Genomic DNA, 15665 nt, shown 5'->3' on the forward strand with positions numbered 1-15665 from the left:
GTTAAGTAATACTCTATTGAGTATATGTCCCATAACTTTTTTATTCAGCTATCTGTTGAAGGGCATTTTTGGTTGTTTCCAATTTTTTGCTATTGTCAATAAAGCCATTATGAACATGGGGATGCATATGTTCCTTAGAATCAGTGTTATTATATTTTTTGGGTAAATGCCTAGGAGCAGAATTGCTGGATCATAAGGTATTTCCATTTGCATTTGTTTAAGGATTCTCCAGACTGTTCTCCATAATGGCTGCACCAGTTTACATCCCTACCAGCAGTGTAGTAGAGTTCCTCTCAATGTACATCCTCTCCAACACTTATCTTCTCTTGTTTTATTGAGGGAGCCCATTCTCACAGGTGTGAGGTGGAATCTCAATGTGGTTTTAATTTGCATTTCTGTAATAATGAGTGCATTGGAACATTTCTGCATATGGCTGTCAGCTAGATGTATCTCTTCTTTAGAGAACTGTCTTCAGATCTTTTACTCCCTTTTTTAATTGGGTTGTTCTCTTTCTTTTTGACCAGCTATGAGAGTACTTTATAATTTTTTTATATAAACCACTTAAGTGTAGTGTGCAAATATGTTTTCTCATTTGGTGGGTTTCCTGTTTATCCTTATGGAATTTTCTTTTGATGTGTAGAAGCTTTTCAATTTGATATAATCCCACTTGTTCATCATTGTTTTTGTTTCCCTTGCCCATGGGGTGGAGTCTCCAAATATGCTTTTAATGTTAAAGTCCTGAAATGTTTCACCAATGTATCTTTTTTTTTTTTTTTTTAGTTTCAGTTTATTCCCGGGCCATAAGTTTTTGTTTCTTTAGTTTCTTCTGGGATATCTTTTTCTTCTGTGCAACCTCCTCCTCCGGTTTAGGGACAATCTGCTCTTTTTCAGTGAGGATCATCTCAATGTGGCAGGGAGAGCTCATGTAGGGGTTAATCCAACCATGAGCTCTGTAAGTTTGGCGCCTCATCTTCAGGGCTTTGTTCACCTGGATATGTTCAATGACCAGGGAATCTACATCTAGGCCCTTAAGTTCAGCGTTGCTCTCTGCGTTTTTAAGCATATGCTGCAGAAACTCAGCACTCTTCTTGCGCCACTGACCTTGAGTCCAGCCCCACTGTTTGGCCTGGGCACACCTACCAACGCCACCATTGTAACGACGGAATGGCACACATTGCTTCTGTAGAGTGACATCCTTCAGATACTTGGTGGATTTCGGATATGCATGCCTTTGATGGCCTGGACAGTTTCTCGAGTGTTCTTGAAATGCACGCGGAGGTTGGAGCCTCTGGACTTGCATGATTCCGTTGGGTTTTCTGGGTCCAGTGAGTAGCGGACCATTGTGGGGGGTCATCTAAGCCGCTTGAGGGAAGAGCTCACCAATGTATCTTCTATGTATTTTTTATTTAATTTTTTATTTATAAAAAGGAAACATTGACTAAACCATAGGATAAGAGGGGGATGCATTGGATCGACCTTCTCGTGGTGCATCCCGTGAGTACCCATTTATTGGGGAAACTGACGATCCTTCCTAGCTGACTGAATCCACATGGATCCCAGTCACTTTCAAAGCCAGCAACAAGCAGACATCAGGCTCAACCTGACGCTGTTGACTGGCTACGGAAGAAGGGCAAACTCTAGAAGAAGAAGAAGAAGTGCCTGTACTAAGAATCCACTGCTCCTAGAGTCCGTTTTTCCCATTTTGTTGTCCTTGTTGTTACTGTTGTCATTGATATTGTGGTTGGATAGGACAGAGTGAAGTCAAGAGAGGGGAGATAGAGAGGGAGAGTGAAAGATAGATACCTGCAGACTTGCTAAACTTTACATCAGGCTCAACCTGACGCTGTTGACTGGCTACGGAAGAAGGGCAAAAGCTAGAAGAAGAAGAAGAACTTGTGAAGGGAGCCCCCTGCAGGTGGGGAGCCTGGGGCTCGAATCAGGGCCATTAAGCCAGTCTTTGTGCTTTGTGCCATGTGTGCTTAACCCACTGCGCTACTGCCTGATCCTGTATGCATTTCTAAAGTAAGTCCCCATCCTGCATACTGTGGAACAACCCCATAGCCCACATAATCATGCACATACCCAGAATTGGAAACATTGCACTCAGATCCCAAACCATAAAATAAAGGAAGGATGCATTCTGAGAAAATGCATCATTAAGTAATTTTACCATTGTGCAAATGTGGTAGAGAACAATCAGCAAGTCTAACATCAATAATCTATAACATACCTGGGCTGTATGCTCCAGCCCATCAGGGCCTCTGTTCTTCTTCTTCTTCTTTTATTATTATTATTATTATTATTATTTATTTTAAAAAGGAGACATTAACAAAACCATAGGATAAGAGGGGTACAACTCCACACAATTCCCACCACCAGATCTCCATATCCCATCCCATGCCCTGATAGCTTTCCTATTCTTTATCCCTCTGGGAGTATGGACCCAAGGTCACTATGGGATCTATAAGGTGGAAGGTCTGACTTCTGTAATTGCTTCCCCGCTGAACATGGGTGTTGACTGGTCAATCCATACTCCTAGCCTGTCTCTCTCTTTCCCTAGTGGGGCAGGACTCTGGGGAATCGGAGCTCCAGGACACATTGGTAGGGTTGTCTGTCCAGGGAAGTCTGTTCTGCATCATGCTAGCATCTGGAACCTGGTGGTTGAAAAGAGAGCTAACATAAAAAGCAAAACAAATTGTTGAAGAATCATGAACCTAAAGGCTGGAATAGTGCAGATGAAGTGTTGGGGGCTACTCACTGCAGACTATTGTGTACTTTTGCTTTCAGGTATATATTTTGCCCTAGTTTATGGATACATATGAACATATGCTCTATCTCACAGGACCTGGTCTATATCTAGGTTATGGGACTTTGTTAGGAAGTGAACCGCCTGGAATGGAATTAGAGAATACTATGAAAGGAAAGGTCTCACATGAGTAATGAAGCTGAAGGGTTGTCATTCCACACCTGAAGTCTCTGGACATAGTCTGAAGTGAAGCATGCATGCTGAGGTGGTACTCCTTGCATTGGTTAGGTTGGGATTGGTGGATGCAATATTATTTGGTATGAATTGAGAGAAGCATGCACGAAAGTGCACCACACCCTAAGGTTCCGGGACTGGGGGAAATATAGGCTCTATAGTGGAAATGTGAGGTTCCTGCTATCTTAAAACTATGGGTCACTATTCAAGGAAATAGAAAATGATACCAAGAAATGTAAAGACATCCCATGCTCATGGATTGGAAGAATTAATATCATCAAAATGAATATTATCCCCAGAGCCATATACAAATTTAACACAATACCCATCAAAGTTCCACAAAGCTTCTTTAAGAGAATAGAACATAAACTACAATCATTTTTTTATTTATTTTTATTTTTAAATATTTATTTTATTTATTTATTCCCTTTTGTTGCCCTTGTTGTTTTATTGTTGCAGTTATTATTGTTGTTGTCATTGTTGGATAGGACAGAGAGAAATGGAGAGAGGAGGGGAAGACAGAGAGGAGGAGAGAAAGATAGACACCTGCAGACCTGCTTCACCGCCTGTGAAGCGACTCCCCTGCAGGTGGGGAGCCGGGGTTCTAACCGGGATCCTTATGCCGGTCCTTGTGCTTTGCGCCACCTGCGCTTAACCCGCTGTGCTACAGCCCGACTCCCAAACTACAATCATTTATCTGGAACCAGAAAACACCTAGAATTGCCAAAACAATCTTAAGGAAAAGAAAAAAATGGAGGCATCACATTCCCAGATCTCAAACTATATTATAAGGCCATCATCATCAAAACAGCCTGGTACTAGAACAAAGATAGGCACACAGTCCAGTGGAACAGAATTGAAAGCCCAGAACTAAACCCCCACACATATGAACATCTAATCTTTGATAAGGTAGCCCAAAGTATTAAATGGAGAAAGGAAGCTATATTAAAGAAATGGAGCTAGAGAAACTGGGTTGAAACATGCAGAAGAATGAAACTGAACCACCTTATCCCACCAAAAACAAAAATCAACTCCAAATGGATCAAGGACCTGGATGTTAGACTAGAAACTATCAAATACTTAGAGGAAAACATTGGTGGAAACTTTCCCACCTAAACCTCAAGGACATCTTTGATGATATAAACCCAATTGCACGGAAGACTAAAGCAGAACAAATCAATGGGACTACATCAAATTGAAAAACTTCTGCACAGCCAAAGAAACTATCACACAAACAAAGAGACCCCTCACAGAATGGGAAAAGATCTTTATATGCCAGACATCAGACAAGAGACTAATCACCAAAATATACAAAGAGCTCAGCAAACTTAGCACCAAAAAAGCAAATGACCCCACCCAAAAATGGGCAGAGGATATGAACAGAACATTCACTACTGAAGAGAGCCAAAAGGCTAACAAACACATGAAAAATTGCTCCAGGTCACTGATTGTCAGAGAAATGCAAATTAAGACAACATTGAGATACCACCTCACCCCTGTGAGAATGGCATACATCAAAAAGGACAGCAGCAACAAATGCTGGAGAGGCTGTGGGGACAAAGAAACCCTTCTGCACTGCTGATGGGGATGTAAATTGGTCCAATCTCTGTGGAGGGCCTCTGTTCTATCTGCAAGTCTGTCACTGAGCAATGCATAGCTGTGTGCTTCAGGTGACATTCCTGGTTAATGACAATGGATACAAATTCACATTTCAGATAATCTTCTTAATAATTTTGAAATGGAAGCCTCATCATTCATGTTTTAATCTTATCACATAGCTGACCAGAGCTCATCCTGGGAGTCTGCAAATATCAGCGTGGCCACATTTCAATGTCCACTGTGTCTGCATTATAGGTATTATCTTATGTGTCAAGCTAGTTTTAAGCTGTTTTCCCTTTCGTGGAGGTGAGTTTAGTTAACTTTTGATAAGATAGTCTGCAAGTCCTCATCATAACACCATATTATGGCAATGCACATGGTTGAAAACAAGCACATTCGTGACCCTCCTACTTTGTCCCTTTCTGTATGTGTTTCTGTGGATGTATTGGAATACAATGTGAAATCGCCTGCACAGACTGGTTCCTAAAATGTCTTGGGCCTGTGGGCATTGGCTCTGGAAGAGAAAGGTATGTGCAAAAATAGCACACCTCAGGACAGGTGGTGCAGAATCTTGGATGGTGAACTGGAAGGGTCTAGAGCTGTACCGTCCAATTAGTGGCCACTAGTTACCTGTGGTTATTCAACATGGAAGTGGCTGGTTTAAAATGACAAGAACTCTAAATGTGAAGTCCTCACTTCAAATGATTTCAAAGACTTAATAAAGAAAAATGTAAATAGATCTCTATAACTCACATAGAATACCTGTTGAAATAATATTTTTCTCTATCAGTTTTTCAAATATTGGGTTAAATTAAGTACATTTTTAATGGGCCAGAGAAACAGGTCACTTAAATAGTGCATTGCTTTGTCCTATGTGTCACCCAGGCTAGAGCCCAGCCTCCTGCTCCATTGACAGAAGCTTTGGTGCCTTGGTCTCTTTCATGCTTTCCCCTTCTCTTCTCTCCTTTTTTTAAATACATTATTAAAATTTAGTTTGTTTGCTTGATTTTTGCTTAAGGTGTTAATAGAAAGTCTTAAATTGCATTTGTGGCTTCTGTTTTTACCTCATGTTATGTTTATATTGAGAAGCATTGATCTAGGAAAAAAGTTAGAACTCCCCCTCCCCCCCAAAAAAAAATACCAAAAAGTCCACATTAGTCAGCACCTCCACCACCTCTTGTACCAGTTGATTTTGCCCACTGCATTCCCATGAATGGAAAGCCTGTATCAGAGTTGCTTATGCACCTTGCAAAGGACCCACATAAGGTGTTCTGTAATCCAGGTGCATGAACCAAAGGTGCAGACCTATTGTCAGGGGAACCTGAGTTTAAATCCCAGGCCTACAATTCATTGTTAAGTACCATCACATTATTAACACATCACTTCCCTCACTATGAAAATGTATAAAAAATTAGGGGCCAAGTGGTGGCACACCTGGTTAAGTGCACACATTACAGTGCGCAAGGACCCGGGCAAGGACCCAGATTCAAGCCCCTGCAGTAGAAAGCTTCACAAGTGGTGAAGTAGAGCTGTAGGTGCGTCTCTGTCTCTCTCCCTTCTCAATTTCTCCCTGTGTCTATCCAGTAATAAATAAATAAAATTTTAAAAAAAGAAAATGTATAGAGAATTAAATACTTAATCTCCCTTCATTTTGACTCTGGACACTTCTAGGAGCTTTTATATGTTTATATTATTTTTATTAATGCTTTAATAATGGTTTATAGCATTATAAGAATACAGGTGTATAGTTTCACACTACACCCACTACCAAAATTTTGTGCCCACCCTCATAAGCACCACAATCCTCACAAAGCCTTAGAGATGATTTGGCTCCCTCTACTTCCTCTTCCTCTTACTCCTCCTCCTCCTCTTCTTCTTCTTCTTCTTTCTCTCCCTCTTCCTCTCCTTCTCCTCCTCTTCCTTCTTGCTCCCTTTCCTTTTCTTAATTCTTTTTCTTTTTTTAGAAGTTCATGTGTTTTAGCTTATTTATAATTTTACAATACAGTCTCTAGAGAGCAAATCTTAACCCAAATTAATAAATTGTGTTAAGTGAGATAAGCCAGAAGGAGTAAAATACCAGATGATCTCACTTATAAGTGAGATTTAAACAAAAAAGGAAAAAATTCAAGGTGAAATTTTAACTAGCTATAGTCTATCGCAGAAGGTTCAAGGATTCTAAAGGCCAGAGGCAAGAGGAGGCTGAAAGGAGATTGAAGACCCAGTGTCCTATGGTGGAGGAAGACGGCAAGTAGGCAGCATACTCTCATCCATCAAAGGAGATATGAAACTGTCAACAGCAGCCCAGCATTTCCCCCAATTAAGTATTTTGACTTAAAAAAAGTAGTGGGACAAGAGATATTTCAGATGTAGTGTATCATACTTGTATCCATGAAGCCCTAGAGATCCCATGTGCAGTCTCTACCACTATATACTAAAGGTAAGCAGTGTTCTGGCCTCTTCCTCATTCATGAAAAATAAACAAAACATTGTTTAAATTACAAATGGTGGCTTGAGTGGTGACTCAGCAGTAGAATGCATGGCTTAGCCTTGGCTGAATGGGGCTCTGGGTTCCAACTCTGGCACTGTATAAAATAGTAGAGCTGTCTCTCTCTCTCTCTCTCTCTCTCTCTCTCTCTCTCTCTCGTTATCTCTCTCTTTCATCAAAGACATATAAAATAATATTCTTTGAACCAGAGCACTGCTCAGCTCTGGTTCATGTGGTGCAAATATTTAACCTGAGAATTTGAAGCCTTGGGCATGAGAGTCTCTGCTTAACCATTAAGCTATCTCCACCATTCTAATAATAAATCACATTTAAAAAAATGACAAAATCTCAAGTCCCAGTGCAAGTGAAACTTGGGAGCACAGGAGACCTTACTAGATTCCCTTCAAAGCATAAAGCAAATTCCACATGAACCTGATAAATATAGAAGGAATAACAAAACAAACTGGCTCTGATGGGAAGTTGTAGGATGGCATTAAGGTTCCAAGTGCATTGGTAGTTTCCTTCACTTATACCATCAAACACAGGTTTTGATGTAAGTGCTCCAAAAGGCCTTTATTTCCTGGACACCTTCTTTTCTGGTTCACACTTGCACTTAAGTGTAAAACGCTATGTGTATGCACAGGCATTCACAAATACTTGTTCACATTTTTTTCAGGCAACATAGGTAGCACAACACAACTAAGAGAGCAACGTCTCAGTCCAAGAGAATGCATCCTCTGCTAGAGAGACAGAGGAACAAGAAGTGGTCTCAAGGGGTCCTTGGGAAGCTGGTGGAATACAGCCAGGTCATGCACAGGAGTCTGGTCCAAAGCCAGTAAGACAGAGCAACAGAGACCACAGGGGAAACAGGAACAAAACAGTAATGGACAGGCTGGCTCTGAGAGAAGTGGCAAAGTTAATTGCAAGCTCCAGTCAGACAATGCTATGCAATTAGGGTAAAATCAAGGGAAGCAGAAGAGGAAATTCTAGTTATCACAGAAAGTCAGACATAGGAGTCTGGCTTTGAAGGAGGTGGGGAGAACAGTGAAGAAAAGAAGAGAGATTATCTCTAAACTGAAGAAGATGTGAGAGAAAGGCAGAGAGGAGTATGGAAGAATTCCACATCCTTTTGCCTCCTTGATTTGATGCCTCGTGAACAACCAGACCATTTACCATGCTTTGAAGACAGATGCAATAAACTGAAGCACCTCTCCATCAACCTAAGTTCCATCCAATTGTGAACTTCACCTCCTCCAGGCAACCCATTTTCCCCAAAAGCTGCAGTCCCCAGTGCTTTTGTTGTAAATTTTCCAAAGTAACTGATAGTTGATAACCAGTACTAGAATCAAAAAGAAGAAATCAATTGAATGATTTATGCTATAAAAACAGCAAGTACATTTTAAATTATAAAGCATTGCCCATTTTTGAAATATTATTTAAAAGCAGCTTACTTACTTGTAAATTAAAAGTCAGGAAACATCTGATGTGGTGAAATTAGTGCTAGATAGAATATATGTCTCTACCAGGCTGGGAGTATGGATCAAGCTGTCAATGCCTGCTTTCAGTGGGGAAGCAATTACAGAAGACAGACCTTCCACCTTGTGCACCCCATAATGACCCTGGGTCGATATTCCCAGAGGGTTAAAGAATAGGAAAGCTATCAAAGGAGGGGATGGGATATGGAGTTCTGGTGGTGGGAATTGTATCCTTCTTATCTTATAGTCTTGTCAGTGTTCCCATTTTATAAATAAAAATATAAAAAAGAATATATGTCTCTACATGGTAATGGAGATAGAGGAAAAGGGAAAAAAGAAAGGAAAGAAATATGCAGGAAAGAGAAGCCAAAAGAGTGAAATAATATGAAAGGACTAGACAAGGAAAGGGTAGGATAATACATTACACTTACACATACACACACACACACACACACACACAAAATCCCCTTTAAAAAGAATGTGCCTGGCTTCAAGTTAAGGAGGAAATACACTTAGGATTGTAGTGAGATCTAAGTTAACCTTGAGTTTTATTGCATTTACTTGTTTGATGATTCTAATAGAGGTTGTCATAGAGACAATAATTGTCATTTAGTTGATAAATATTTTTTGTTTTATATCTCTTGGCTTATTATATAAAATGTTTCTTCTAAATATTATCAAGGAGTGACAATAACGCTGAAGCTGTCACAGGACATTAAAAAATGTATCTTACTTTCTTTTGTGTAGTCAGCTCAGTAAAGAGAATGGTTAAGGGAAATGAAGTAGAAGGTAGGAGAAGAGGGTGTCTAAGAAGTAGGATTTTTTTTTTTCTACCAGAGCACTGCTCAGCTCTGGTTTATGGTAGTATGGGGAACTGAACTTGGGACTTTGGAGTAAATATTTGATTAGAAAAGTTATGGTGCTTTCTCTAGGCCTATCCACTAAATTGCTGAGCTAATTAGTTCTAACTTTAGTCACAGAGGACTATTAAGTAGTTTTACTTTGAGGTATATAATTGTTCCTAACTTATGGATACATGTATACATGTACCCAGTCTCTTATGATCTGCCCTATATGTAGGATCTGTTAACATTTTTAGAGAAAGCATCATCTGAAATGGAACCAGGTAGACCCATGTGTTAGGAAAGGTCTCACCCAATTATTGGGGTTGGAAGGTGGACATCTTCTGTGCAGTGCTCCAAAAAATTCTAATTAATGGTTTTTCTATTTTATTTATCTTTTCAGAGAACCAATTCTTAGTTTCATTAGTCTTTTGAATAGTCAGTCTTTCTAGATTCTGTTTCATTAATTTCTGCTCTGATTTTGACTATTTCTTCTCTCCTGCTGACTTTTGGGACACTTTGTTGCCCTTTTTTTGGTTGGTTTAGTTGTGATGTTAAGTAGCTTACTTTAGATCTTCACTGTTTGCTAATATAGACCTGTATTGCTACAAATTTCCCTCTTAGGACAGTTTTTGCTGCATCCCACAGAGCCTGGTATGTAATATCTTAATTTTCATTGTTTTCCAAGTAATTTTCAATTTCTATTTTAATGTATTCAGTGACCCAGGTATTATTCAGAAGCATATTATCTAGTCTCCATAGTTAGGGTGTATTTCTTTATTTCTTTTTGTGGTTGATTTCTAACCTCACTACCTCATATTCAGAAAAGATACTTTTTATGATTTTAATATTCACATATTTATTAAGGCTGCCTTTGTGTCCCAACTCATGGTCAATCCTTGAAAATGTTCATCTCATCTATGATGTCATTTAAGGCCTCTATTTCCATGTTGATTTTTTTGTCCTGATGATCTCTCTTTTCCTTTGAGTGGTGTGTTGAGGTCTCCAACTAAAACTGTGTTTCTGTTGATATCTCCCTTAAGGTGATTACTTTTGCATATTTGGGTTCACGTATATTGGGAGCATAAATATTGATGATGGTTATGTTTTCCTGCTGATTGATCCTCTGACCAATATGTAGTGTCCATATCTGCCACGTTTTACCTTTGCCTGAAAGTCTAGTTTACCTGATATTAGAATTGCTGTTCCTGCCCTTTTGTTTGCATTATTGGCTTTAACTACCTTGTTTCAACTTGTAACCCAGAGTTTCTGTTTGTCTTTCTTTTGGATGTGTATTTCCTGAAGAATAGATGAGTCTTGCTTTTAAAAAAATTTTTTTTTATTTATTTATTTATTTATTTATTTATTTATTCCCCTTTGTAGCCCTTGCCATTTTATTGTTGTAGTTATTGATGTTGTTGTTGTTGGATAGGACAGAGAGAAATGGAGAAAGGAAGGGAAGACAGAGAGGGGGAGAGAAAGATAGACACCTGCAGACCTGCTTCAATGATTGTGAAGTGACTCCCCCTGCAGGTGGAGGGCCGGGGGCTTGAGCCGGGATCCTTATGTCAGTTCTTGCACTTTGTGCCACCTGCGCTTAACCTTCTGCAACCTCCCAACTCCTGAGTCTTATTTTTTAATCCACTCAGTCACTCTGAATATTTTAACTGGTGAATTTAAGCCATTTACATTTATGGTAATTAGTGATAAATGTGGTTTGCTTATAGGCATTCTGGTTTTTGCTCAAAGTTGTTTTATATTCTTGTTGACTTTTTTCCTATTTACTTCTGCTTGTTGTTTCATGTGGATAATGTTTTATAATGATTTTGCCTGCTGTATATATGCTTACTAATTGTCTTTGTGCTATATTTTGTTTTGTGGTTATTATGAATATTGTGTCTAGCTTATAATATCTACAAGAGTCTTTTATGTTTGTCTTGGTTCACCAACATTAGGTTGTGTCTCTCTGACTATTTTGCTCTCCTCTTTCCTATGTCTGTTTTTCTCTATTGTTGTTGTGTTCCTGGTTCTATTCTCATACTGATCATGCCATTAAAAGTTAGTATTCCAGGTGGGGATAGAGAGCATAATGATTATGCAAAGAGACTGTCTTGCCTGAGGCTCCAAAGTCTCGTGTTCAATCTCCCACACCACCATAAGCCAGAGCTGAGCAGTGCTCTGGTAAACAAAATAAGTAAATAAATAAATAAATAAATATAATAAATATAAATAAGTTAGGATTCCTTTGCTACATCTCATGTGGGACTCCTCTCAGTAATTCTTGCAAGGCAGGTTTGGTAGTGACAAATTCCTTCAGTTTTTTAAAGTTTGCAAAGATCTTTATTTTTCCCTCAAATTTAAGGGATAATTTAGCAGGATACTGAATTCATGGCTGGCAATACTTTTTAAGTGCTTTTATATATAAACTACTTTTAAATTGTACAATATTTTATTAATTATTTTTTAGACTGATTACATATATATATATATATATATAGAGAGAGAGAGAGAGAGAGAGAGAGAGAAGGCCCTTGTTGTTTAACACTGTTGTTATTATTGATGTCATTGTTGTTGGATAGGACAGAGAGAAATGTAGAGAAAAGGGGATGGCAGAGAGGGGGAGAGAAAGACAGACAACTACAGACTTGCTTCACTGCTTGTAAAACAACTCCCCTGCAGGTAGGGAGCTGGTCCTTGTGCTTTGTGCCAGGTGCACTTAACCTGCTGTGCCACCACCCAACTCCCACATTTAATTAATTCTTAAGGGAAACAGGGCAGTGGTATACCTGGAAGAATGTGCATTTGACAATGTATGAGAACCTGGGTACAAGATCCCAGTCATCACCTACAAGGTGGAAGCTTCATGAGCAGTGAAGCTGTTCTACAGGTATATCTTTCTTTCTCTCTCTCCATCTCCTCTTCTGAATGATGTCTGTGTCTAGCCAACAAACAAATTTAGAACAATAATTAGTTTCAAAAGACATAGATATACACCCCAATTGTAGTACATTTCATTTTTAGTAAAAATTAAAACTCATAGAGATTTTTAAAAAAAAAAGCTTGTATGAAATTTACAGTCTTAAAAAGTCTAACTATGGAATGAATATATCTCAAGCTACCATTTTCTGAAATGATAGTAAACTATTTAGCAGCATTGATTTAATTTTTAATTAATATATTTAATTATCATTTTATTTAGCTTTTATATTTTGGAGAGCATGAGGCACCAAGAACTTTATGAAATCCAATTTTCTTCTATTTTTATATAGCTTTTTAAATTTATGTTTCCTCACAAGGCCCATGTTTGAGTCACCTCCCAAAGGTAGTGGAGGAAACTTCCATACTATTTTATCTTTTCTACTCCCCCACCTCATTCTATCTAGAAAAAAATATTGGAACAAAAATGAATATATTTATATTTCCTACAGAAAGTGTATAATATTTATACAGTGTTTATCTTTAATACACAGGATTTCCATTAGTACCATAAGTGTCTCAATAATCTAAATTTTAATATGTTAAATATACCATTCCAATCCCTCTTTACCTCTAGGGTTTATGGTGAGAAATCTGATGAAAGCTTAATGGTTCTGCCTTTGTCTGTGACTGTCTTTATTTCCCTGGCAGCCTGAAATATTTTTCCTTGCCTCTGATTTTGGATAGTTTTATAATGATATGTCTTGGTGTGTGTTATTTTAGATTCAAAAATTTAGGTATGCCACAAGATCTTTGATCTGTACTCCCAGAAATACAAAGAATAGGGAGCTTCTATTGGGAGGGATGGGTTGTGGAACTCTAGTGGTGATTATTGTGTGGAATTGTACTCCTCATCCCACAATCTTATCGGTCATTATTAAATCACTAATACAAAACAAATAAATAAATACATTTTAAAAATCAGGTATGTGTTCACATTCTTGTATTTCTATATTTTGAACATTGCTCAGGTATGGAAATCTTTCTGCTAAAATTTCTTTGAGTATGTTCTCTACTTCTCTCTCTCTTTCCTCCTCCTCAGGGATCCCAATAACTCTGATATTCACTTTCCTAATGGAGTCTGCCATTTCATGGAGTGCTTCATTTTTATTATTAAACCAACTTTTTTTTTCTTCAGGGTTATTGCTGGGGCTCGGTGCCTGCACTACAAATCCACTGCTCCTTCAGGTCATCTTTTTTTTCACAATTTTTTTAAATTTATTTTTTATTTAAGAAAGGGTAAATTAACAAAACCATAGGATAGGAGGGGTACAGCTCCACACTATTCCCACCACCCAGTCTCCATATCACATCCTCTTCCCTGATAGCTTTCCCATTCTCTATCCCTCTGGGAGTATGGACCCAGAGTCCTTGTGGGTTGCAGAAGGTGAAAGGTCTGGCTTCTGTAATTGCTTCCCCGATGAACATGGGTGTTGACTGGTCAGTCCATACTCCCAGTCTGCCTCTCTCTTTCCCTAGTAGGGTGTGTCTCTGGGGAAGCAGAGCTCCAGGACACATTGGTGGGGTCTTCAGTGCAGGGAAGCCTGGCTGGCATCCTGATGGCATCTGGAATCTTTTTTTTATAATTTTGTTGTTGTTGCTGCCGCTGTTATTGTTTTTGTTGATGTTGCTGTTGTTGCTGAACAGTACAGTGAGAAATTGAGAGAGGAGGGGAAGACAGAGAGGGAGAGAAAAATAGACACCCGCAGACCTGTTTCACCACTTGCAAAGCAATCCCCTGCAGGTGGGGAGCCAGGGCTCAAAACACCATCCTTGCATGGTCTCTTATGCTTTACACTATGTGTGTCTAACCCAGTGTGCTACTGCCTAGTCCCCTTCTCAAATCTTTTCTTTCCAAGAATTTTAAATTCAGAGTGTGGTGGTTGTGTCTTCTAGTATTGATATTCTCTTCTTCATCTAGAACTATAATGTCGAACAAGGTGCTAGACTGAATTTCTGGAATGATGTTCCAAGACTGTGTCACAAAGGTTCATCACAGTCATGCAGAATGTTTCACTGTGGGACACCTCATCCTTCAGCTGTCAACAGCAGGACTGGATGCCTTGGCCTTGAATGGGTGTCCATACTCCACCTCTGCACAGCAGTTGAGTTCCAGATCAGTAAATTCTTTGCTGGATCTTAAACCATCATCATCCTGACCTATCTGCCAAGATGCCTGGGAAATGTAGGTTTTCCAGTGTTTAGACTCAGCATACTGATCTGGAATAGAGACATGGGCTGAATGAGCTGATTCATGGTAACCACCACTGTATCCTCCAAAAAGCCTGTCTACTTTATTGGAACCTGACATTTTACCTTGTAAAGTAGTTTATGTGGAATTGTACCCCTCTTATCCTATGGTCTTGCCAATATTTCCATTTTATAAATAAAAATTAAAATAAAATTTTAAAATAAAGGAAGTAGTTTTACCATTTAAAAGTAATTCCTCTAGATTAACAGTGAATGTACAAGGTTATCTTTGTCAGCATTATTTGTACCAGCAAAGAATTTGGAAACAATCCTAGAAGACTGGCTAAATAATCAAGGTATATTTTTATAGCTGAATACTATGAAGTGATGGAAAGAGATAACTCTCAGTGGATTGATGTTGAGGGAGCCACAAGACTTAATACAAAGTAAAAGTGTGAAAAAACAGATACTACAATGGATTCTAAAGAAGAGGAAAGGAATTTGTATATCATTACATTAAACTGAGATTCTCTGGAAGGACACACACAAAACTGAACTCGACAATCAACTCCACAGTGAGCAGTGGGTGGTTAGTGGACAGGGTGAGAGGGAGAATTTGCACTTTTAAATGCTGTACCTATTACATGTGTAACCTGCTTTGGTAGGAAAAACAGTCAATCTGTGTCATAAAGTCACCCTGTGAGATGTAACACAGCCATGCTTTCTTTCACTCACTAGTGAGCAATGACTTAGCCAATTTCTAATAATTCACCATCCTGATTCTAGGAAAGGGCAATGGTGTTGGCCCCAAAGCTGTGAAGTCCAACATCACAGTATACAGGGTACAGCCACAAAAGTGTGCATGCATGCCAGGTGCACAGAGAAGGGGTAAATGCCTCAGTATAAGTGGCCCCAGGAAAGATCTATATGGAAATGTCATTTGAACAGAGACCAGGGGAAGGCATAATATTGCATTTGGTAGAGAACATTCCACCCCCCAAAAAAAACTCTGTGCAGTAGAGGGATTGGGAAAAGGCACAGTACACAGAACCCAGGAGAGGTGGATCACCTGGTAGAGTATATATGTTCCCATGTGCTAAGACATTGGGTCAAGACCC

The 15665-nt window shown here is 39.0% G+C and overlaps 1 pseudogene; it reads right to left on the bottom strand.

The window, feature by feature from the left end:
• Positions 1–757: 757 nt before the first annotated feature.
• On the bottom strand, positions 758–1377 carry LOC132538090 (large ribosomal subunit protein uL22-like; annotated as a pseudogene).
• Positions 1378–15665: the final 14288 nt, after the last annotated feature.

The sequence above is a fragment of the Erinaceus europaeus genome, chromosome 4 (assembly GCF_950295315.1).
Source record: "Erinaceus europaeus chromosome 4, mEriEur2.1, whole genome shotgun sequence".
In the NCBI taxonomy this organism is placed as follows: domain Eukaryota; kingdom Metazoa; phylum Chordata; class Mammalia; order Eulipotyphla; family Erinaceidae; genus Erinaceus; species Erinaceus europaeus.